This window comes from Portunus trituberculatus, chromosome 21 (genome assembly GCF_017591435.1).
Source record: "Portunus trituberculatus isolate SZX2019 chromosome 21, ASM1759143v1, whole genome shotgun sequence".
Taxonomy (NCBI): Eukaryota; Metazoa; Arthropoda; class Malacostraca; order Decapoda; family Portunidae; genus Portunus; species Portunus trituberculatus.
The window spans coordinates 3779375-3792471 of NC_059275.1; the positions used below are offsets into that span (position 1 = coordinate 3779375).

Below are 13097 nucleotides of genomic sequence, written 5' to 3' on the forward strand. Positions count from 1 at the left end.
TATTCTTTAAGGGAACCAGCACTCAAGTGGGCCTTTTTTTTATTTCTTTGATATTTTGTTTCCCTTGACTGGTTTCCCTCCTGCACATAAAAAAAAAAAAAATGAATTCGCAAACGTCGCCTTAGTGAACGTTGTGCAGCTGCCTGGTAGCGTCCTGGAGGCGGAATTATTACAGGACTTTGTGTATTAACCCCTTGAGTACCATGACGCGTTTCTATATTCATTCAGCTTACTATTTGGTAATCTTATACAGCTTCAGAAACTTATGTGGGATTAAAATAGTGAAGACTGTAGCCCTTAATCTTCTGACCTCCATCATAGACCCTTGCTAGTGTCAATGAAATGGTCTAATCGTACACAAATCTCAAGGTAAAAAATGTGCCCTAGTACTGAAGTGATTAATTCTACTAGACTTACAGATCACATATTAGAGGAAGTCCACCCCCACCATTGCAACCTTGTCGGTATCCATGCAGTCCCTCCTCCACACTATATACTTCTGCTTATCTTGAAGTATATCATTAGCACGAACCAGATTGTTTTGAGAAGGACGAAGATGAGGAGGAGGAAATGAAGGTGGTGGTGGTGGTGGTGGTGGTGGTGGTGGTGGTGAATGTGATGTATGAGAGGCCGAGCCGAATAAGCATTGATAAAACTGATTTTCTAAGGTGCTTTAATGTGACAGAGAGAGAGAGAGAGAGAGAGAGAGAGAGAGAGAGAGAGAGAGAGAGAGAGAGAGAGAGCCATAATTTGTCACCTGTGAATAGATAGATGCCCGTGTTTCATAACTTAAAGAAAACCGTTAGGCCTACACGTGGCTGTCACTGTACGCCGTGTACGGAACAAACTTACTTATTTCCATGTATTATCCCCATCCATAAGTTTGTCTAATCTTTTCAACCTCCCTGATGACTCAACTAAACCAATTACTGACTCTCATTTCAACCTCCCTGATGACTCAACTAAACTAATTACTGACTCCCATTTCAACCTCTCTGATGACTCAACTAACACCTAATCACTGAGTCCCATTTCATTCATCTACCACTCTCCTTTTTGTACACCGAGATTATGAGCAAAGCTAGTTATTCTGGTGTTTCTCTCTTTTTGTGCTGGTGTATCTGGGTCAAGGAATACAGTATGAGTGTGTGTACCTGTTATTTTGTATTTTTTTCTTTTCTATTTTGATATGCGAAACGTATAAGAGGTATGAAAATATACATGTTATAAAGAAAATAAGGAAAAATCAATATACACGTAAATGAATAAGAAATTAGTAATATACGATTAGGAAATAAAAAGTTGAATGAATAGAAAAAAGTAAATAAAGAGACTAAAAATAATAAAATAGTTTAATACTCATGTCAGGGTGATGGCCAAAGAAAAGAGAGAGAGAGAGAGAAAAAAAAAGAAGAAAATTGCATAAGCAGTCTCGTGTAGCAGTGGAGGGTATAGCGAGGTCCAGTCCATCACACCAAGGCAACGAGAATACCATGACATCACATAGCGCTCGGCCTGACAATGACAAGATACTCTAAAACATTTCTGCCTCACCTTCACTACTCTCAGAATTCTCTACTTGAAGATACTACTACTGTGACGAGAATAGTTTGACATCACGTAGCGCTCAGCCTGGTGACCTCGCAATGGCAAGATAGAGGTTACTGTGTTGGTGCATTACTCTAAAACATTTCAGCCTCACCTTCGCTACTCTGAAAAGGCTCTACTTGAAGATATTACTGTTGATTTTTGCTTTGTGTTTATTTTCAGGGTTTTTTTCCGTTTTTAGTCATTGATTAACGAGATTTCTACGTTATTAACCCCTTCAGTACCTTGACGCATTTCCATATTCATTCTGCTTACTGTCTAGCTATTTTATACAGCTTCACAAACTCATGTGGGGAATTGAAATAGTGAAGACTGTGGCCATTAATCTTTTGACCTCCATAGACCCTACGTAATGCAAATATATTCGTCTAAACACACCCAAAAATCATGGTAAAAATGCGTCCCAGTACTGAAAGGGTTAACAGGAGAAAGTCTTGAGAACCCGGCTTATTTATTATCTATGCGGCATTTTATATAGTTGTGGTGTGTGTGTGTGTGTGTGTGTGTGTGTGTGTGTGTGTGTGTGTGTGTGTGTGTGTGTGTGTGTGTGTGTGTTGCCGATTTGTGACGTAGTTGCATTTACCCATATTTATTCTTGTATCTTTTTTTTTTTTTTTTTTTTATGTAGATGTGAGCCTCCAGCCAGTTATATCCAGTTCTGTGTTGATCGGCCAGCAAACATTTCCCAACACACGGCAACTGCGTAACATTTCTCGCCACGCTCGTCTCCTCATAAATACCTCCCAGAAATATCTCTCATTTTTAATTTGTTTTCATTAGTTTTTTTTTTTTTTTTTCTTTCTTGTGATTTTTTTTATGTTCGTGTGTCAGTTTTTTTTCTTCTCTATCTATATGTCTGTCTGTTTTGTCTGTTTTGTCTGTCTGTTTTGTCTGTCTGTTTTGTCTGTCTGTCTGTCTGTCTGCCTGTGTGTCTGTGTTAAAAATGTAAATAGATATGTAAACACGAAAAAGGAAACTAGGTAAAGGATGTAACCTGCAGTAACCTACAATCTCTCTCTCTCTCTCTCTCTCTCTCTCTCTCTCTCTCTCTCTCTCTCTCTCTCTCTCTCTCTCTCTCTCTCTCTCTCTCTCTCTCTCTCTCTCTCTCTCTCTCTCTCTCTCTCTCTCTGTGTGTGTGTGTGTGTGTGTGTGTGTGTGTGTGTGTGTGTGTGTGTGTGTGTGTGTGTGTGTGTGTGTGTGTGTGTGTGTGTGTGTGTGTGTGTGTGTGTGTCCCTGTGCGTATGGTCTTGGTCGTGATTCGCAATATATAATACGGAACACACAGGTGAGGTTCGTGCGTGTCCAGGCTAAGAGGTGACAGGTGAGCCATCTACCCTCCCTTACCTTAATCACATTGATGAATCGGGTACCTGGCTCATCGAAACTAGGCCCATAGGGGAGGGAACTAGGAAACTCACCTAGACACACACACACACACACACACACACACACACACACACACACACACACACACACACACACAGAGAGAGAGAGAGAGAGAGAGAGAGAGAGAGAGAGAATGTAAACTTGCCATACACTTAAACATATATATTAGTCTTATAATTACAGTCATATACGGATTACAGTAAATTACGAAATTCTTTCTATATACTTGTAGTCCGTGCAATCTAACAGAAATATATCCATGTTGAGGGAAATTATAGACAAATAATTTGTTTACTTCCGGTGTACGTACGAGTGATCATGAATCAAATATATATAAATCATGTACGGCTGCGTTTACAGCAAGCGAATCTAATCGATTCAATTCATGAAGAATCAATACGATTCATGAATCGCATTAATTCTCCACATTAGTTTCAATGTAACCGTTTACACAAGGCGAATGGAGGCAATTCAAATCATGCCGATTCATGGCGATTCAGAATCAATGATTGGTTTGGATCCATTTTTTCATCATTCTAATCAATTTAGTCCGAGAATGGCGTGCTATATATGATCCAAGTGATCCTAGTCCCCGAGATCCTGTACATGTATTGTACTGAACCATAGAAAGAATTGCTGCGGCCTACGAATTACTAAACAATATTAGTCTGCATATTAAAAAAACAAAAAACAAATGACAACAGAAAGCGTGAAGAATAAAGTAACATATTTTCATTTGGCAACTGTATAGGGTGTATCGTCTACTTTCGAAACGCGTGACATAAGGTAACCGCCAGTCAGCCAGGCACCAGCCAGACTGGGGGAGGGGTGTACTCTTCCTGCTATTACCCACTGTGCCTCTGATTTCGTTTATTAGATACTACGGTATGGCACATCTCATAAAATAAAAGTTAATATGACAAAATACTAAAATTAACATAGCTGTGTTTATTTAAATATCCTCTGTATACTGTCAAGCCTAAATAAAGAGTTGATGTGATGATATGGTATCAACTGGTGCGCCCATTTCTTCCACGGTGAATGTAGCAGTGAATCATTCTGTCCTGCCACTCGACAGCTTCACCTGGCGAGACAAAGTATTGTCTTGGAGTGTCACGAACGTACGTGGTTTCTCCTGCAGGCCTATAGTAGTTCTTGTTGGTGACAGGCTCCACCAACATCTTAAATTATTCTGTGGTTACTGTGGTTATCCTAAAGAAATCATAAAACTTCTCCGAATTATTGACCAGATATGGGAATAAATGTCCAAAGCTCCCAAACTGAAGTCTTTTAGAATTAATGGCATGCATCCTTATTCGTTGCATACACCTATGCCTACGCTTCCTCAGCTACTGTGACACTGCTATTTCTGCAACAGCCAATACGTTCATACTTCCCGAAGGCTGCCTTGGTACTGAATCATCTGAATGACGTGTTGAGAGCCGGTTATAACTAGGCTGATTCAGAATGACTCGATTCAAATGATTCCTCATGAATTGAATCTATTCGATTCGCTTTGTGTAAACGCAGCGTAGTACAGGTATGGAGTGCCTTATGAGTGACTTAGCACATAATATTGCTTGATTTAGCTACAAACTGATTCAAGGCTGACACACAAAAACACGAATACTCTGTGACATGAGACGGAACCCCAACACATGCAACTCATTCTTGTGTGGCGCCGCAGAGACGCAGCAACCACTCCCTCCATCGGCAGTGCCTCGCCATCGGCACGTCTCCACACCCAAAGCATGTTCACTTATCTGAAATTTTGTAAAATGACATCCTGTATACACCATTTGTATATTTCCTACAGCTGTGCACCTCGTGTGTTTCCAAGGTGAATGAAGAACTTTGTATGCTAGTTTGCTGAATGAGTCGGACATAATATTATTCTTTAATCTTTCCTGAGCCAAAGTAATATCAGTAACATCTCTGAGCAAGTGTCTAACACACACACACACACACACAATGTTTCCTTGTCAGCAGTAATTGCTTCTCTTATTACATACATCAGCGGATCATCCATCGTTTCCTATTCTTCTCCATTTCTCCTAGAATTTTCGCTGTCGCTGTCTGACAAGGCCAGTAGACACACCTACCCCTTACATGGGTACCATTTAAGGTACCCATGGGAGGGAGGAATAAACCCTGAATCATCTAAGGTAGAGTTTTTAGTAAAGGTATGAGAGTTCAGCTTTAGAGATAGATGAAATGGGAGTGGTGCTGTCAGGATGAAATGAAGGAGAGAAAGATGAAAATATTTTTGGTTACGTGCCAGAAATCACGAGGAAGACGTGAAAGATTTTGACACTTTTTTTATTGAATGAGTTTTTGGTTAGTTAGAGAACAGAGTTGGCACGGCGATGGATATAAAGTGCACATGACCTCTTGATAGAAGACTCAAGTACCCTTAATAGGCCGCCTCTCTATCGGTGCGTTGCCTTTTTGTCATATCGTGCTCTAATGATTTCTTTATCGCGTTCTTTTTCATCTGTGATTGGTGCAGTTATTTTCCTCCTATCTAAGGTCTGTAATAGGCCGTATCTTATCAGCCTTTGATATGAGAATTGGGTGCGTCTATTTTTAAACTTTCTATCTCTTTCAGCTTAAGCATAAAACTCCATGACATACGGAGTTAGGAAAATGTGGGTTTACTTATATATTTTTTTTTTCTGTTGATTTCCTCTAAAGTGGAAAAATATTTATGATCTACACAGTTTGTTAAAAAATGTGATTATTTATTAGATCACTACTTTTCCAGATATCTTCTAAAATTTGTATATTGAAGAGAGAGAGAGAGAGAGAGAGAGAGAGAGAGAGAGAGTGTGTGTGTGTGTGTGTGTGTGTGTGTGTGTGTGTGTGTGTGTGTGTGTGTGTGTGTGTGCGTGTGCGTGTTTGTGTGTAGACATAACCTACATAAACAGAGTAGGACAAAAATTCGACTGTGTTGATAGAAATCTGGTGGTGGTGGTGGTGGTGGTGGTGGTGGTGGTGACACGTATTTGTATGATTATTGTATTTGATAAATGTAATTGTATCAATAACACGATTCATGGATAAAGGGGAGGGTAGAGGGAGGAGTGATGCACAGGGAAGATTTCTTGTTGTTATTGTTATTGTTGTTGTTCTCTTTATTGTTCTCCATGAGTGACACGGATTCTTTAGACTTGATATGCTTCTAGTGATGGATTAATATGTTTCCTACAATTATCAACAGGAGAAGCACTTTCATCTTCTTTATCTATTTATTTATTTATTCATTTGTTTTTTTTTTATTGTAGATTTTTCAGTTGATTAGATTTTTTTTTATATCATTTTATCGTTTGTTGTTTAAGATTTTATTCATATTTTCTTGATTCTCCTATCTTTACTTGTTACTTTTGCTCCGTTTTGTTAGTAATTACGTTCATTATCATTGTTTTTGATATTTTCCTTTCTTTATTCATTCAATTAGTTCACTCGTCTCAGTATTTTTTTTTTTTTGAGTTATATAAATATCAAGATCATTAACTTGTCTTCCCCTCACAAATTTCATAAAAGCCACGTACAATTATCTTTTTTTATTATCTTATTCTCTTATTTTACCTTATCTATTCATACTTTTTTTTGTACAGCATATTACAGTTGGGTTTTATCGGGCACGCACAGCTTCCTTGCCAGCTTACCTTCAGTTAGACGTATCACTTGTTTTGCACTGATCGTGTCTCGTTTTACCGGGACAAAAACCAGTTCCCCAGTTATGTACATACACGTGGATCACATAGCCATTACAGCTTATTTTTTTCACCGCTTCCCTTGAATCAGGAGTCGGCGCCGTGTACGCTCTCCTTCTTTTCTTGTTTTTTTCGTTTTTTCTTTGTATCTTCAATGTCTCCCATCCTTTTGTACTTCCATCCTCTACTTTCGCCATTTCCTTCCAGTCACGGGTTTGCGTCGTGTACGAGTCTCCTTTTGTTTCTGTCCCTTGATATTTTTTCCAGTATCCTTTGCAGTTCAATCTTCTACTTTCAATGGTTAGCGCCGTGGACAAATCTCCTCAACTTGTTTCTGTCTCCTTAACCTTTTATGACTCTCACTCTCTGCAGTTCCATCTTCCACTTTCGCCATTTCCTTCCACTTAGGGGTTGGCGTCATTTAAGAATCTCCTCTTGTTTCTATGACATGTATCTTCTGTGACTCCCATGCTTTCCCGTCCTCCGGCACTTCCATCCCTCCTTCAGTATTAAGTCAGGCTGAGCGAGTTACTTTCATGTCTAATACCGATGCCAGACGATTTTTAATGCGTCAGATGCTCAGTTCTATTTAAGGAAGCTCAGATAGACAGGGTAATAAGATGGCCTTGCCCGTGGTGGCGCAGGTAGGACTTTCTGAGTGGCCTTCACTTATGCCGCCCCTAAGGAATGTACAAGAATCCTAGGCTACATCTCCCTCCCCACCACAAGCCTCATAATGCAACAGCTGTCTAGAAGGTTCATGGGAAGCACGCAATTGTTTTTTTTCTCCACTTGGCGATGGCTGGCTAAATTCACGTCACCTTGAGAACCACGACCAAGCGTTGACTCTTACCACAACCCGCCTCCTCCTTTTAGATGTTAAGTTAGGTTGGGTTGGGTTAGGTAAGGTTAAGTAAGGTTAGGTTAGGTACAGTGAACGGGTCATTAAGTATTGATTCTAGCATTGGTGCGTCACGTAAGGGTGAGCAAGTTAGGTTACGTTAAGTTATATTGACTCTTTAGGCAGATGATTTGATTGTTTATTTTAGTATTGTGTGGTTTAGTATTGGTTAGGTTAGACTATTCACGAACATTATCATTAAGATTTAACATTATTACTACTGTACGTTCAAGCAAGCTAGTTCACGATATGTTACACTCATTTGATTGAAGTTAGCATACGGTAGTTAATGTTGCAGCTTCCTTTATTTTATGCTCTTATATGTACACTGATCATTTGACTACTAATTCCAGAAGTGATGAGTTAGATTATCCCTAATACTGGCAACAGAAGAGAAGCTGCAAGTTGAATAGCTAACACGTGGCACTCATTTCTTAACCCACACGTTTGTACCTAACAATCAACTCAAAATATGCTTCTCCCTTTAACGTTCCCTATTAACTTATCGCTAACAACTTGATTGGCGAGAGTGGTGTAACTGGTGTTGGTGGTGTTGGTGTGCTGATGTTTAGGCGACAATTATACCTTGTTACACCATCATTACCAAGGTTCATTATTTCTTGGTAGGGTGACCAGATTTCTGAGACAAATTTCGGGGACATTTTCATGTAGTGTTTTTGCACTGGAAAAACTAAAACGGGGACACTATCCGTACCATTTCTAAACCAGCAATCAAAAGTTTCTCTCGCCTTATTTACCCAAGTTGCAAAGAAAAACAATCTCTACCTGATGAAATATCTGAGATCATGAACACCCATTAGCTGTTATGCCCGTATCACACGGTCACGTATACCCGCGACAGCGTGTCGCGCGACCAGTATGTTCGACGATCAGATCGCAGGAAACATAGCACACGGCGTTGATCTTCCATCCGAGACCTTCACCACCACAACAACAACAAACCCGGGCGGAGCGCCACTGAACCTCTACCAATAAATTTCTATAACTATCTCATATCACAGAAAATAAGTTTACCTGAATCTAAACTAACCCAAATTAACCCTCAGTTTCAGCCAGCATAAGCTTTTAGTATATTACTTATAAATCTACCAATAAATTTCTATAACTATCTCCTATCAAAGAACATAAGTTTACCTGAATCTAAACTAACCCAAATAAACCGTCAGTTTCAGCTAGCATAAGCTTCTCGTATATTACTTACAAATCTACCAATACATTTTTATAACTTTCTCACAAATTATTTAAAGCTTACTTGAATCTAACCTAACCTAACCTGGAGCTCCTGCAGTGTATGGGTCCCTCCTGGTCCGAAGCTCCAATAGGTTAGGTATATGACAATGATTAGGTTAGATTTGATTTGCTAGGTCAGGTTTGTTTAAATTTAAGTTGAGTGTACTTTTGGAGGCCTGTGACCATGAGGGGACCCATACACAATGCGAGTGCATAATCAGCAAACAAAAACTTCAAGTTTATTACTTCCAAGGCTGTTATTTATCGTTATAGGTATCTTATATCAATGAAAATAAGCTCATCTGGCGTAATATTTTACACATCAGTAAACAATTCCTTGAGCGTTGCCGCTATCCTCGTGAATAATTCTCGTTTGAGGCTCTTCTTTGTATACATCTTGTTTCTGATGTCCCACAGGGCTGGCTCTTCTCTAATAAGACTAATTAAGGCTACCTCCACCTCTTTTCCCCACGGCAAAGGAGCCATAATTATTACAAATAGGAGGTAGTGCGAGGGAAGACTGCTGAGAGGGACACAAGGACAATGCGAACAGACTGCCAGTCCAGCACTTGTGGTGGTAAACAAATCAAAACAAAATCCGATACTATCTGTAGGTAATTAATAAATATCGTATAAGTGATGGGTATGCAAATCATGAAAAATTACACCATTATATTGATGATATATGCCAAATAAAGCATTTTAAAAAATAATTCAGTATTTTTGTGGAGTATGTTCATTATAGTCTTTCCACGACGGTCTTCCAGTCGCGGGAAATGGACAACGGTCTTGGATCATTCCCGATGACCCGCTGTCCTCTGAAAATCGGCGTTTTCTGCGACGCGGTCGTCGATATTCCAGACGCGCGACACGCTGTCGCGGGTATACGTGACCGTGTGATACGGGCATTAAAATGTGTCCGCCATACACTTCACCGTCTTCACGGAAACTAAGGCCTTCTCTTTATTCTTGACATTCTAAAAGAGTAATGATAAAAGGACATAATTATCATAATCAAAAGGAATAGTTTTTTAACGCATCAAGTGACTGGCCAAGGGCCCCCCCAAAAAAAAAAGAACAAAGAAAAAATTAAAGCCCACTAATGCACTGGCTCCCCCCCAAAAAAAAAAAAAAAAAATGTCCAAAAAAAGTTTTTTTTTTTTTTTTATTGATTTCTTATTTCCGGTATTCTGATTTTTGGTGCACTAACCTGGTCTGTGTATTTCTGAGAGGAGTGTATATTTTTAAGAATCAATTTGTTTTTTGTCAGCTTCTCCATGAAATCCTGGCATGGCAGATTGAAGTTAGTTTTCAGTGTTAACATGGCTTTGATGGTAGAGGCCTTGAACCGATTTCTCTCAGCGGTCCACATATCATTCATTAGGGAAAAAACCTTCTTCAGTGGTATAATAATCACTGGGCACTGCCAATGAGTCATCAAAACGAACTAGTCAAGAAAGAGGAGTGTGTGTACTTCCTCGTCTGTGTCTAGCAGTCAACTGAGCCTTGAGGGCCCGCCGGCGGGCCAGATTTTCTTAATGAAAAGTAGCAGAAGTACGCTTGAAAAGTAGCGGATTTCACAACGGTGTAGCTCAATACAAAAAATCTACTATAGTCTGACCGGGCTTAATTTACTGCTGTGGTGGGGCGAGGGTAGCTCTACAGTTCTGCCACGTTTCCAAAAAAATGCGATGTGAAATGGAAGTTATTGGTGTACAAGGCATCGCAAATACCATCAATTCAGATGTATAAAATTTCGACTTGTGTATATATAGATGGCTGAATCAACATAAAATCACATCCATAAAAAAACTATATAGTACCATACAAACATGGCATGCATATTCAACAGTGTTGCTGATATCAACTGTAGTAACTTATAATGGTACTTAGCGTATGTTTAGGGTGTGTAATAATATCAGCGTTATAGATATAAGATAATGAGCATGGAAAAAAGAAATAATCTATTATCCAAAGTAAAAAAAAAAAAAAATAGTAGAAGTCTTGTGAGTGGCGGCAATACTGATGAACCCAGCCTGGCCAGGCCGAATAGCCTCACCTTGTAGTACCAGATGTTGCTATAATTATAAGATAAAATGCTCACATTTACTGGCTTTTACAGTAATTTCAAGGGTGAGGCATAATCGCATTCATAATTCGTAAGCCAAGCTAATGTGTAGTTTCTATTTTTACAAAATAGTAGGTATATGCCAATACCTAAGTGAAAAAAAAAAGCATTATTCACTTGTGAGCGGCAACTCTTCCACACCCAGCTGGTGGCCTTGACACATTGTGGTGGCGACGTGACTGACCTCGTGCCACTCACTATATATATATATATATATATATATATATATATATATATATATATATATATATATATATATATATATATATATATATATATTATAAATGACTTACTAAAGAATCAAAGGTAAGAGAGAGAGAGAGAGAGAGAGAGAGAGAGAGAGAGAGAGAGAGAGAGAGAGAGAGAGAGAGAGAGAGAGAGAGATTAACAGAACAGTAGTGAAAACGTGGCAACACTGTACAGAGACGCTCGCCCCCCCACGGCCGTAAATTAAGGCTGGTCAGACTATACCTAATTACTTTAACTATTATATTTTGTACTTACCACTATCCGCTCACATTTCTTTCCATGGGGTTTGGGAGGGGGAGAGTGGAGTCCTCTTTCACGATGTACGATTTTTTTTTTTTTTTTTCAATTTTTCTTTGGCTTGTTTTTTTTTTCTATAAATTATGTACATTCTTATCTAAATTGAGCCTAAATATTTTTCACTTCTTCCAACCATTTTTCAAAGACAGGGTTCTTCAACCAAGCATTCTGAAAAGCTTTATCGTATTTTGACCACTTTCCCATTGTTTAGGAACTGAAGAATGAAGATTTCACACAAAAAAGGAGGGCAAGCACCGAACACCCTTTGACAAACGATACACCATTCGTAACTGATACGCGTTGCAGGGGGCGAGCGGCCGAGCCGGGCGAGACACGTCACGTACACGAACAAGACACGATGTCATCAGTTACCTACTCCCCACAAAAAATAATTAAAAGCACCATAACTACACCGTTCTAAATGTCTCAGTTATTATTACCACTATTGTTATTATTCTTATTTTTATTATGGTATTATCGTCATTATTATTGTTAAAATTTAGACAAATTACAAAAGTAGCCTAATAGTGTCATCAAGCAGCCCAAACATATCATAGAGTAGGTCAAAAATCGCAAGTAGCGGATTATGAATTTAAGTAGCACATACCCTTCAAAAGTAGCCCAATCCGCTAGTTTTCGCCCAATCTGGCAACACTAGGCCCGCCAGCGCGGCGCCAACCGCGCGCCCCATTGCTTCTCCTCTTCTACCCCGGGCGACGCATGCGCAGGCACTCTCAAACAATATGCCCGCGAGCACTCAAAACCTACCCTTAGGTTCTGATCTTTCAGTTACAGAAAACCGGGGACATTTCCGGGAATAGCAGTAGCCGAGGACAGGTCACTGAAATCGGGGACTGTCCCCGGAAACCGGGGACGTCTGGTCACCCTATTTCTTGGTGATGAAGTACGTGTTATCTGGAATCTGTAAAGCAGCCTGTGGTAGTCTGGGCAGTGGGCAGTGTTTCCATGGTGTTGATGAGGGCACTATTAAGATTTTGCGCAGTCAATAGAGGAAAAAAATGTCAGAAGCCAATTGATTTCGTGTTTTCTAATGAGAGGATTACTGAATGAAAGATACTTATAGTGTCAAACCATCCCAAGAGAGAGAGAGAGAGAGAGAGAGAGACTAACCATAATACTACATTGTAGCCAACATTCTACTCTATCCCTCGTCGGGCCCTTGTGGCCACCTGGCGGGATGGGAGGGAAATAAAAGATAGAGACGCGGAGTTAGTTAACAAGCTCTCCTCCTGTTCTTCTTCCTCCTCCTCCTCTTCCTACCCCAGCCAGAGAGGTAAGTCCACACGCTCCTCCTCCTCCTCCTACTCATGACGTAAATCCATAACAAGCTTTCACAATACAAAAATAGAAAAAAAAAAAGTGTGTGTGAGTGTGAGTGTGTGTAATCTAGTAGTGGTTGTCCTCTCGTGTCTTGTTTTTGTTATGTATTTAGTTTTATGACGTCTGTGTTTAAAAGTTTAGCCCTGTTTTCCACACTATCAGGAAGTGAATGGTGTATAGAGTAGTGTATGAGATGAATTGTATCAATCTGCGTCCTTGA

The 13097-nt window shown here is 39.6% G+C and overlaps 1 protein-coding gene across 4 annotated transcripts in view; it reads left to right on the top strand.

The window, feature by feature from the left end:
* Positions 1 to 13097, top strand: part of LOC123506908 (bifunctional protein GlmU-like) — a 66500-nt gene that overhangs the window by 50087 nt on the left and 3316 nt on the right. For 2 of the 4 annotated variants that reach the window (XR_006675550.1, XM_045259299.1), the window contains exon 1: positions 12683 to 12830. The exons of 1 other annotated variant lie outside the window; for it this stretch is intronic. The gene's annotated coding sequence lies outside the window, so the exon portion shown is untranslated. Of the gene's footprint in view, positions 1 to 12682; positions 12831 to 13097 lie in introns of those variants that run through there. One more of the 4 variants, XM_045259300.1, reaches the window with a different exon arrangement.